This window comes from Physeter macrocephalus, chromosome 9 (assembly GCF_002837175.3).
Source record: "Physeter macrocephalus isolate SW-GA chromosome 9, ASM283717v5, whole genome shotgun sequence".
Taxonomy (NCBI): Eukaryota; Metazoa; Chordata; class Mammalia; order Artiodactyla; family Physeteridae; genus Physeter; species Physeter macrocephalus.
The window spans coordinates 35,134,084-35,143,972 of NC_041222.1; positions in this window are offsets into that span (position 1 = coordinate 35,134,084).

Sequence of the window (9,889 nt, forward strand, 5' to 3'; positions counted from 1 at the left end):
TTATTCTGAATTCTTTTTCAGGTAGACTGCCTATTTCTTCTTCATTTGTTAGGTCTGGTGGGTTTTTGCCTTGCTCCTTCATCTGCTGTGTGTTTCTCTGTCTTCTCATTTTGTTTAACTTACTGTGTTTGGGGTCTCCTTTTCACAGGCTACAGTTTCGTAGTTCCCATTGTTTTTGGTGGCTGTCCCCAGTGGCTAAGGTTGGTTCAGTGGGTTGTGTAGGCTTCCTGGTGGAGGGGACTAGTGCCTATGTTCTGGTGGATGAGGCTGGATGTTGTCTTTCTGTTGGGCAGGTCCATGTCTGGTGGTGTGTTTTGGGGTGTCTGTGGCCTTATTATGATTTTAGGCAGTCTCTGTGCTAATAGATGGGGTTGTGTTCCTGTCTTGCTCGTTGTTTGGCATAGGGTGTCCAGCACTGTAGCTTGCTGGTCGTTGAGTGGATCTGGGTCTCGGCGTTGGGATGGAGATCTCTGGGAGATTTTCTCCATTTGATATTACGTGGAGCTGGGAGGTCTCTTGTGGACCAGTGTCCTGAACTTGGCTCTCTCATCTCAGTGGCACAGCTCTGACGCCTGGCTGGAGCACCAAGAGCCTGTCCTCCATGCATCTCAGAATAAAAGGGAGGGAAAAAAGAAAGAAATAAAGAAGAAGGTAAAATAAAATAAAGTAAGGTAAAATAAAATACAACAATATAAAATAAAATAAAGTTATTAAAATAAAAAATAATTATTAAGAAAAAACTTTTTAAGGAATAAAAAAAAAAAACGGACAGACAGAACCCTAGGACAAATGGTAAAAGAAAAACTATACAGACAAAATCACACACAGAAGCATACACATACACACTCACAAGAAGAGAAAAAGGGAAAATAATATATATATCGTTGCTCCCAAAGTAAACCTCCTCAGTTTGGGATGATTAGTTGTCTATTCAGGTATTCCACAGATGCATGGTACATCAACTTGATTGTGGAGATTTAATCAGCTGCTCCTGAGGCTGCTGGGAGAGATTTCCCCTTCTCTTCTTTGTTCACACAGTTCCCGGGTTCAGCTTTGGGTTTGCACCTGCCTATGAGTGTAGGTTGCCTGAGGGCGTCTGTTCTTCACTCAGATAGGACAGGGTTAAAGAAGCAGCTGATTCGGGGGCTCTAGCTCGCTCAGGCTGTGTTGGGGGGAGGGAGGGGTACGGATGTGGGGCGAGCCTGCAGCGGCAGAGGCCAGCGTGATGTTGCACCAGCCTGAGGCGCGCTGTGTGTTCTCCCAGGGAAGTTGTCCCTGCCTCACGGGACCCTGGCAGTGGCGGGCTGCACAGCCTCCCGGGAGGGGAGGTGTGAACAGTTGGCCGCAGCTTGAGCCTGCCTCTGGAGCTCCTTTAAGCGGCGCTCTGAATCCCCTCTCCTCGTGCACCAGGAAACAAAGAGGTCCCATTTGAATGTTAATTATGACATACTAAAAACTTTCTTACTTTTCATGCAGATTCATATCTTTAAAAAAAGAAATGTAATTGATTGCAATTTTAAGTTATTGAATACAAATTTGGCTTTGTTTTTCCCCCAACATTTTTTGTTAATGGAGCAGTTCCTAAACCAGGAAGCTTTAATTCTACTCACTATTTCAAGCATTTGAGCTGGTCTTGAGGACGTTCAAAAAATTTAGGTATAGGATTCCAATTTATCTTTCAGTGGCTATGCCCAATACAAACTATTTGACTTTTTCCCTGGTTACATAAAATCCATTAATACATTTGGTATGAAAAGACAAACATGGTAGATGGCCAACAGATACAAGAAAAATGCTCAACATCATTAATCATCAGGAAAATGCAAATCAACACCACAATGAGAGATCACCTCACACTGTCAGAATGGCTACCACCAAAAAGACAACAAATAACAAGTGTTGGCAAGGAGTGGAGAAAAGGGAACCCTTGAGCACTGTTGGCAGGAACATAAATTGGTGCAGATATTATGGAAAACAGTGTATTTCTCAAAAAATTAAAAATAGAACTATCATATGATCCAGCAATTCCACTTCTGGGTATTTTTCCAAAGAAAACAAAAATGTTAATTCGAAAAGATATATGCATCTCTATGCATTGCAGAATTATTCACAAATAGCCGAGACATGGAAGCAACTCAAGTGCCCATTGATAGATAAATGGATAAAGAAGATGTGGTGTGTGTATATATGTGTGTGTGTGTGTGTGTGTGTGTGTATATGTATATACATATATATACAAAGGAATACTACTCAGCCATAAGAATGAATGAAATCTTGCCATTTGCAACAACATGGATGGACATGGAGGGTATTATGCTTAGTGAAATAAATGAGACAGAGACAAATACTGTATGATTTCAGTTATATGTGGAACCCCCGAAATAAAACAAATGAACAAACATAATAAAACAGAAACAAAGTCATAAATACAGAGAACAAACTGATGGTTGCCAGAGGGGAGGGTGGGTGGTAGGGGATGAGTGAAATAAGTGAGGGAAATTAAGAGGTAAAAACTTCCAGCTATGAAATAAATGAGTCACAGGGATGAAATGTACAGTGTGGGGAATACAGTCAATAATTACATAATATCTTTATATGGTGACAGATGGTAAGTAGATTTATCATTGTGATAATTTTGGAACGTATAGAAATATCAAATCAATATTTGTGTACCAGGAACTAACATAGTGTTGTAGATCAATTATACGTCAACAAACAAACAAACTTACAGAAAAAGAATCAGATTTGTGGTTACCGGAATCAGGGGTACGGGCGTGGAAGGAGGGGGAATTGAATGAAGGTGGTCAAAAGGAACAAACTTCCAGTTATAAGATAAGTAAGTACTAGGATGTAATGTACAACATGATTAATATAATGAACACTGCTGTATGTTATATATGAAAGTTGTTGAAAGAGTAAATCCTAAGAGTTCTCATCACAAGGAAAAAATTTTTTTTTCTTTTTCTTTTATTTTGTATCTATATGAGATGATGGACATTCACTAAATTATTGTGGTCATCATTTCATGATGTATGTAAGTCAAATCATCATGCTGTACACCTTAATCTTATACAGTGCTGTATGTCGATTATATCTCAATAAAACTGGAAAGGGAATAAAAGCAAGTTGAGGGAAAGACAAAAATGATAAATAAAGGATATTACAGGGAGGAAAAAAAAAGACAAAAGTGGTGACTGCCTCAGTCTGAAATACTGATTTCATCATCAGACTAGAGGTCCTGTAAACAACATGAGCAGCAAATGAAGTTCATGGATCTTTTCAATCCTGAAAACGCATCAAATAAATGTATAAAAGTGATCATGCAACCATATGGGCTGATGGGAATACAAGTTCATAGTTTCCAGCTGAGTTTTCTTTTCACTTTTATTTGCTTTTTCCTTTATTTCATTATTTTTAAATTTTGTTCCTTTTAGCCTCTATTCCTCAAATTCCCTAAATGGGCCCTCTTCACATTAAGGTCTCTCCTCAAATATCTCCTAAACAAAGCAGTTTTCCTTGACCATCCTATCAAAAGTAGCACCCTCCATCACCCCTATCCCCACCTTAACATTATTTCCATACACTATTTATTTTTTCTTATGTAGTTATCACTACTTCTCATAATATATGTTCATTTTCTGTCTCTCTCTGTAGTAATTTCAACATAGGCTCCATTATTTTACCCACCTATGCAGCTTGTCATTTAACTTTGTTGGGCCTTACCATTGTGGATGGGATATTCAGCCCCACCCTTGACTCCACGTTCAATTGTGTAACTTGCTTATGCCAGTGAGATATTAGCAGGCATAAGCAAGTTACACAATTGGCAGAGCCGGAAAAGCACTTGCACAGTTGGGCTTGCTCTCTCCCTCACAGCCATTGCAATGAGAACACACCTGGGCTAGGCTACCAGAGGGTAAGCAATGAATGGAGGTGTGCTAAGTCATTGAGTTTGCCCCAGTCATCCCGACTGGCCTAGTTAAGCTGCCTCTCAGCCTTGTGTTTTGAAAACTGTAATAATAATGATTATTTTTTAAGACATTGAATTTGGGGGTTGTTTGTTACGTAGCAAACAGTTTTAAAACACTTGGTTAAATAGGATCATAGGTCACTGTGAGACATTACTTACTCATTTAACCAAAATGAAAATAAAAGATTTTTAAGGCAAATACAGATCATTTAGAAGGCAAAGAAACTCACAATCTGTTATCAAAAGTAGCTCAACATTCCAAGAAAACTTTGTGGTCTTAATAGAGAGAAAACCAAACTCCAATCCTGCACCAGCTCACCCTCAATAACAAAATTCATTTACCCAATTAAATTCAATCCAATCCCAGCCTGATCATGCACAAAGCTCTTTTCTCAGGGCTCTCTTTCTACAAAGCTTCCACAACTTTCTGTATCTATATTAGTTGATCTCTCATATTTCTTTCCCATTTAGAAATAACCAGCTTTAGGACAAAACCACTTTCTTTTCCCTAAGCAAAATGCATTTCCATTCCTCATACCTTCTTTTACTGAAAACACACATCCCACTTTGCTCGCATACTGAAATGTTTCCCTAATTATCCCAGTAGCTTTAATAACATATATTACAATTTTAACCCTTAAAAACCTTAATCTCCAAGAAGCAAGTAAAAATCAAAAAACAAGTAATTATGAACTGTTTGTCATATCAATATTTCCTGACTGGCAAACTTAGGAATATTACATAACCTCTAGAAACATAAATCTTCTCCTTGTATAATTTCTTTCTTCAATATGGTATAAGACATATGTCTAATAAACCTAAACATCTTTAGTTTCCCTCTCATGAGAAGACAAAACTAGACAAACTTAGACCCATTTAGCAATTAATGTTCCAGTATTTTATCTTACTTGAAATGATTTAGATATTCAGTGAATTCTCATCATTTAACTAAATTTAGCAAAACTCTAAATTAGTTTTAAGTTACTAAAATATCTGGAGAAACTGTTTTAGATAAACATACCCCAAACATAATTATTCCTATTGAGTTCATCTGAAAACTTCTACCTCATTTACCTCTATTTTATAAATTATGAAAATATCATCATACCAAGTTAATTTTTCTTGTTGACAAACCCTGCAACATAAATAATATGAACTTATTGACCTTCAGTAAACCTAGGTACAATAAAAGTAAGACATATCTGTATTGATTAAACCAACAAGCTTAAGCTAGCTTTAATACCAAGTATTAATTTAATACTGAATATTTCCTAGACCACATGAACCTGAAATTCATTCTGGCCAGTTTAATTTTATATATTTAGAAATATTTAATTTGCAAGCATTTACTTTAAAGTCAATTAAATAGAGCTCTTTTATAATTTAATTTTGATAATACAATTCTGAGGTAAAGACATACCATATGTGTAATGTACACACAGACATAAAAACAGACATAACTAGAGATCTCATAGCTTCACTTTAAAACTTGGTTATAAAGCAGGTATTATAATATAATATTACTAGTATATAAATAACAGTTGGAATAAGTTAAATTTATTTACTCAGATGACTAAGGCTTTACTATTTGTGGAAAAGACTTTTAAGATTTGTATTCGTCCTTGATAAATCCTTAAGGGGGCTATGAATTAGATTTTGGGTAAGAGAGCCTTTACAGTGGTTTGAGTTTAAAAAGGCCTTTTGCCCCCTCTTTTCCCACTTTGGTTTCAGGTTTTACCTGATTGAGCTAATTAGGCTCAGTCTCAGGTCATTGTGGACTGTATTTACATTTCTGATTTGCAGAGATTTGCAAGACAAAGACAGTTGCTTTTAATTCCCCAAAGAACTGGTCTGCCACCTAAATGATATTAAAAAATTGATTATTCAAGCTACCTTTTCTTTAATTTTCCTTTTTATATCAGTGAGATGATTTCCATTTAAACTGAAAATCAAGAGTTCTATGTTCTAGAACTTTAGAGCTCAATTTATCATGCCTTCAAAAGTCTGCACAAGGCATTCAACAAAGACCCTCTTTCTGAGTGCACAAGTTAAACCCAGTACAAAAATCTCCATTATTGTTTTTATTAGCCCCTGAATATTAGCTCCCAGTTTTTATTTCATATTGTGTGGGCTCAGCTAACCCTACTGGTTTTCTTTAGTATAATTAATATTGCCTGGGGGGGCAGATTTATATGCCCTGTCTTATAATAACAGGCAGAGGAAGCATTTCCCAGTGAGACATAATGTCTATCCCACAATATAATCAGGCAAAAGAGATATAACCATCTTATATAAGCCCATTTAAATATACCAGTTTTTATAAACTTTCATCTCAGTTCTACCAACATTTATACCATTAAGTTGAGTTTCTTTTAGGACCCCATCAAGAAGCCGTGGTCTTAAAAGGAGTACCAGAAGTTTTTCTTTTATACCCTCGGGATTTTGCCTATTTTTGTATATAGGGCTTGGGGACCCCAGTGAGGGGTTGAGCCAAAGGACTCAGGCCCCTTCCTCGATCTTTCAACTTGACTAATTGGCCTAGCTGTTGCCCTAAGCAATTGCTGCTCAAATATCTCAGTGTAATTTGCTTCCAGCTTTATAAATAAACAAACAAACACCCACACATATATTTAAACTTTCTACATATTTAAACTTTATTTATTTGTTTATTTTTTTGGCCATGCCACTTATGCAACTTACGGAATCTTAGTTCCCTGACCAGGGATTGAGCCTGGGCCCTCCACAGTGAGAGCATGGAATCCTAACCACTGAACCGCCAGGGAATTCCTAAACTTTATAGATTTATATATATACGTTTATATATTTAAACTTTATATATATCTATATCTATCTATCTATATCTCTATATATCTAAACTGGGGTAAATAGAACGGATTTGTTTGGGGGTCCCCAAACATTAAAGGGGGGTCCCCTTTAATGTTGGGGACCAATAGGGGGTCACTTTGGCACATCCAACCTTAGGTAGTGTTGTATCAAACCTTTGTTTTAATCACATTAACATCCATTTTTATTTATCCCATTTCTTAATGACCATCTAAAGATTTCTTATCCTTTTGGGATGAGTCCCTTTAAAATTTCCACCTTGTTGGGAGGAAGCCGCTAGACTTTCCCCTCGGTTTTTATTTCCTTGTTAAGCAACCTACTAAACATTAATTAACCTAATGTTTTTATTAGGTGAAGCTGAGACCACAAATCAGGCTTCCTAAACTGGTTCATTTTGTTTGTTTTAAACAAAGCAATTTCTTAGGTTAGCTGTTTTATATGTATATAATTTATCCACCTTCTAATTTGTTTTTTTATAGGTTCCAATAAAACAGCTGTTTATAACGAGAGCTCTCTAAAAGTTTACCAATTTAGAAGTTCTCCTCTTTAAAGAATCCATCATCTGGCCATTGATGAGTATTATCTTAATAGCTCCTCAAACCAATAAACTCAAGAGGCACCTCCACAAGAGAGTGCAGAGTATGAGCCTCCACAAGATCTAGAAAGTTTACTCTCAAAAATGTCCAGGAAAGTAAAGGCCTTCGTTGTACAGGTGGACGCGGTGAAAGTTAAGGTGACAAAGGCCTTTGAGAGTCGGCACAGCCAGACACAAAGACTGCTCAGAATCCCAATCTATTTGACTGGCTGTCAAATATATGCTGTGTGCGTACCTTCTGGATGGCAGAGACCAAGCTCTCAAAACCCAGAAAAGACAGCCTAAGATCAGGTTGAACATTTACATCTCAAAGACACAGGGAGAGAAATGCAAGTTCTCCCTAGAAGGGTTTTTGTTCTTTTAAGGTCAGAATTCTGAAGAGATGTTTTACCAAGCCGCCTTTTTCTAGCTGTGCAAACACACACACCCAAATTAATTTTGGAATGTCAAAAAATCCCAGTTTGGCCATTTTTAGGGCAAGATTTCCTTTAGTTCCCAATTGAGTAATTATTTGTAAGAATGAATTCTCTATGCATATAATAAAATCTTCCCAGTGTCTTTCAACTAAGGATAACCCACTCCTTGAAACTAAGTTTCAAGGAAAACCTACTCCTCCAGAGAGGACCTTAACACCACCAAATAAAACTTAGGATCATCATCCAATAACAGGAGATCCAAGACCCAGAAGAGGCTCACCCAAAGTCATCTAACTCTCCAAGTAGGCAAACGGGCACAAGAGGCCTCTCTGCTGGTGCCAAGTCTCCAGATCCTCGTAGGGTTCAGGTGAAGGAGAGAAATTTGCTCTGGGTCCCTTCGTTGGTCACCAAAAGTGTCGAATGAAGAAAACGCACATCCTAAAAATTGAGTTATGTTTTACTTGAGGCCCTTACCAAGGACTATAGCCCAGGAGATAGCCTCTCAGATTGCTCTAAGAAACTGTTCCAGGGCTTCCCTGGTGGCGCGGTGGTTGAGAGTCCGCCTGCCGATGCAGGGGACGCGGGTTTGTGCCCCGGTCCGGGAAGACCCCACATGCCGCGGAGCGGCTGGGCCCGTGAGCCATGGCCGCTGAGCCTGCGCGTCCGGAGCCTGTGCTCCGCAACGGGAGAGGCCACGACGGTGAGAGGCCCGCGTATCGCAAAAAAAAAAAAAAAAGAAACAAAAAAAAAAAACAAAAAACTGTTCCAAAGAGGTAAGGGAGGAGCCGGGATATATAGGAGTTCTTGCTTGAAAAAAAAAATCAAAAGGTTACTGCTAATCACAACAAACAGCCATCTCGAGTTAACGACTGTAGTGCTTTTCTAGGTGTAGGAAAATGCAAGAATCTGGGCTCATTGAAATTATTCCTTTGATGTGCATCTTAACTATCTAGGGTCAGTATCCTGTTTTTCTCCATCCTGAATCCCCCTTAGGGTGCACCGTCCTGGCTGCGGCACTGGCTGATGCCTTGATGGCAGGCAACATTCTTTGTCCACCTTGCTCACTTAACTTTCATACATTTCTATATGTGTACCTAAAAAGAACTAAAAAAGATAAAACATGCTGTCAGAATTATGATTATTTTAATACATCTTAACCAATATGGATATTTTCTTCCGCAAGAATTTCATTCAACACCACGTCAATCTGAGAAAGCATTTGCACCTGGTTGGTATAAAGCAACTCAGTTTATTTTTCAGTCTTACTGGAGCCCACATTTTGTAAAGGGTTAAATTATATGTATACAGTCTGTATATATATATTTTAATATGTGAAATTTTGAAATTTCCCTTTTCAATACTCTTTAAGAAACTGGGTACTCAGTCACCATGAACTCAGACATCGTTTCCTCCTCAATCTTTAAATTTCTGTTTTCCTAAATGACCTACTTTAAAGGTTTGTTTTCAGCATTACAGAAGACACTAAATTAATCTATGCAAGCAATTAAAAGGCATTGTGTGGGATCAGGGGAAAGCACTGGATATATCCAATTGCCTTCATTTTAAATCAGTGAACTAATATGGATCTGTATACAACACCCATTTGGTGGGCAAGCTCACCTTGCCTATAAAACAAGCTACTTCTGTTAGCTCTGATCTCAAAACTAATGAAAGTCAATAGTGATTTTTATCTTGATACCAGAATCATTAGGGCAGCAGGATGGCAGAGCAGCTGAGACAATTGCAAGGAAAGCCAGAGGGGTGCCAAGCCAGTCATCACTGATGAGAGGTAAGGGACATGTCAAGGATTAGGAAGGTCTTAACGGAAACTGCAGGGGGGCAACACGAAGGCACCTGCCTTGAGGAAAGACCTGCTCCTTTGTCCCTGGTTGCTTCATATTACTGGTATCCATTTGCCCTGAACACCTTGCCCCTCCAAATACAGTACTAGAATGATCTTTGTTTATTCACTCCTATTGCCATTATTCTCTTCACCTCAAAGGACAGAGCACAGTGAATTTATTAATCAGCTTGGTTGTGCACAGCCACTAATCCTAGTAATGG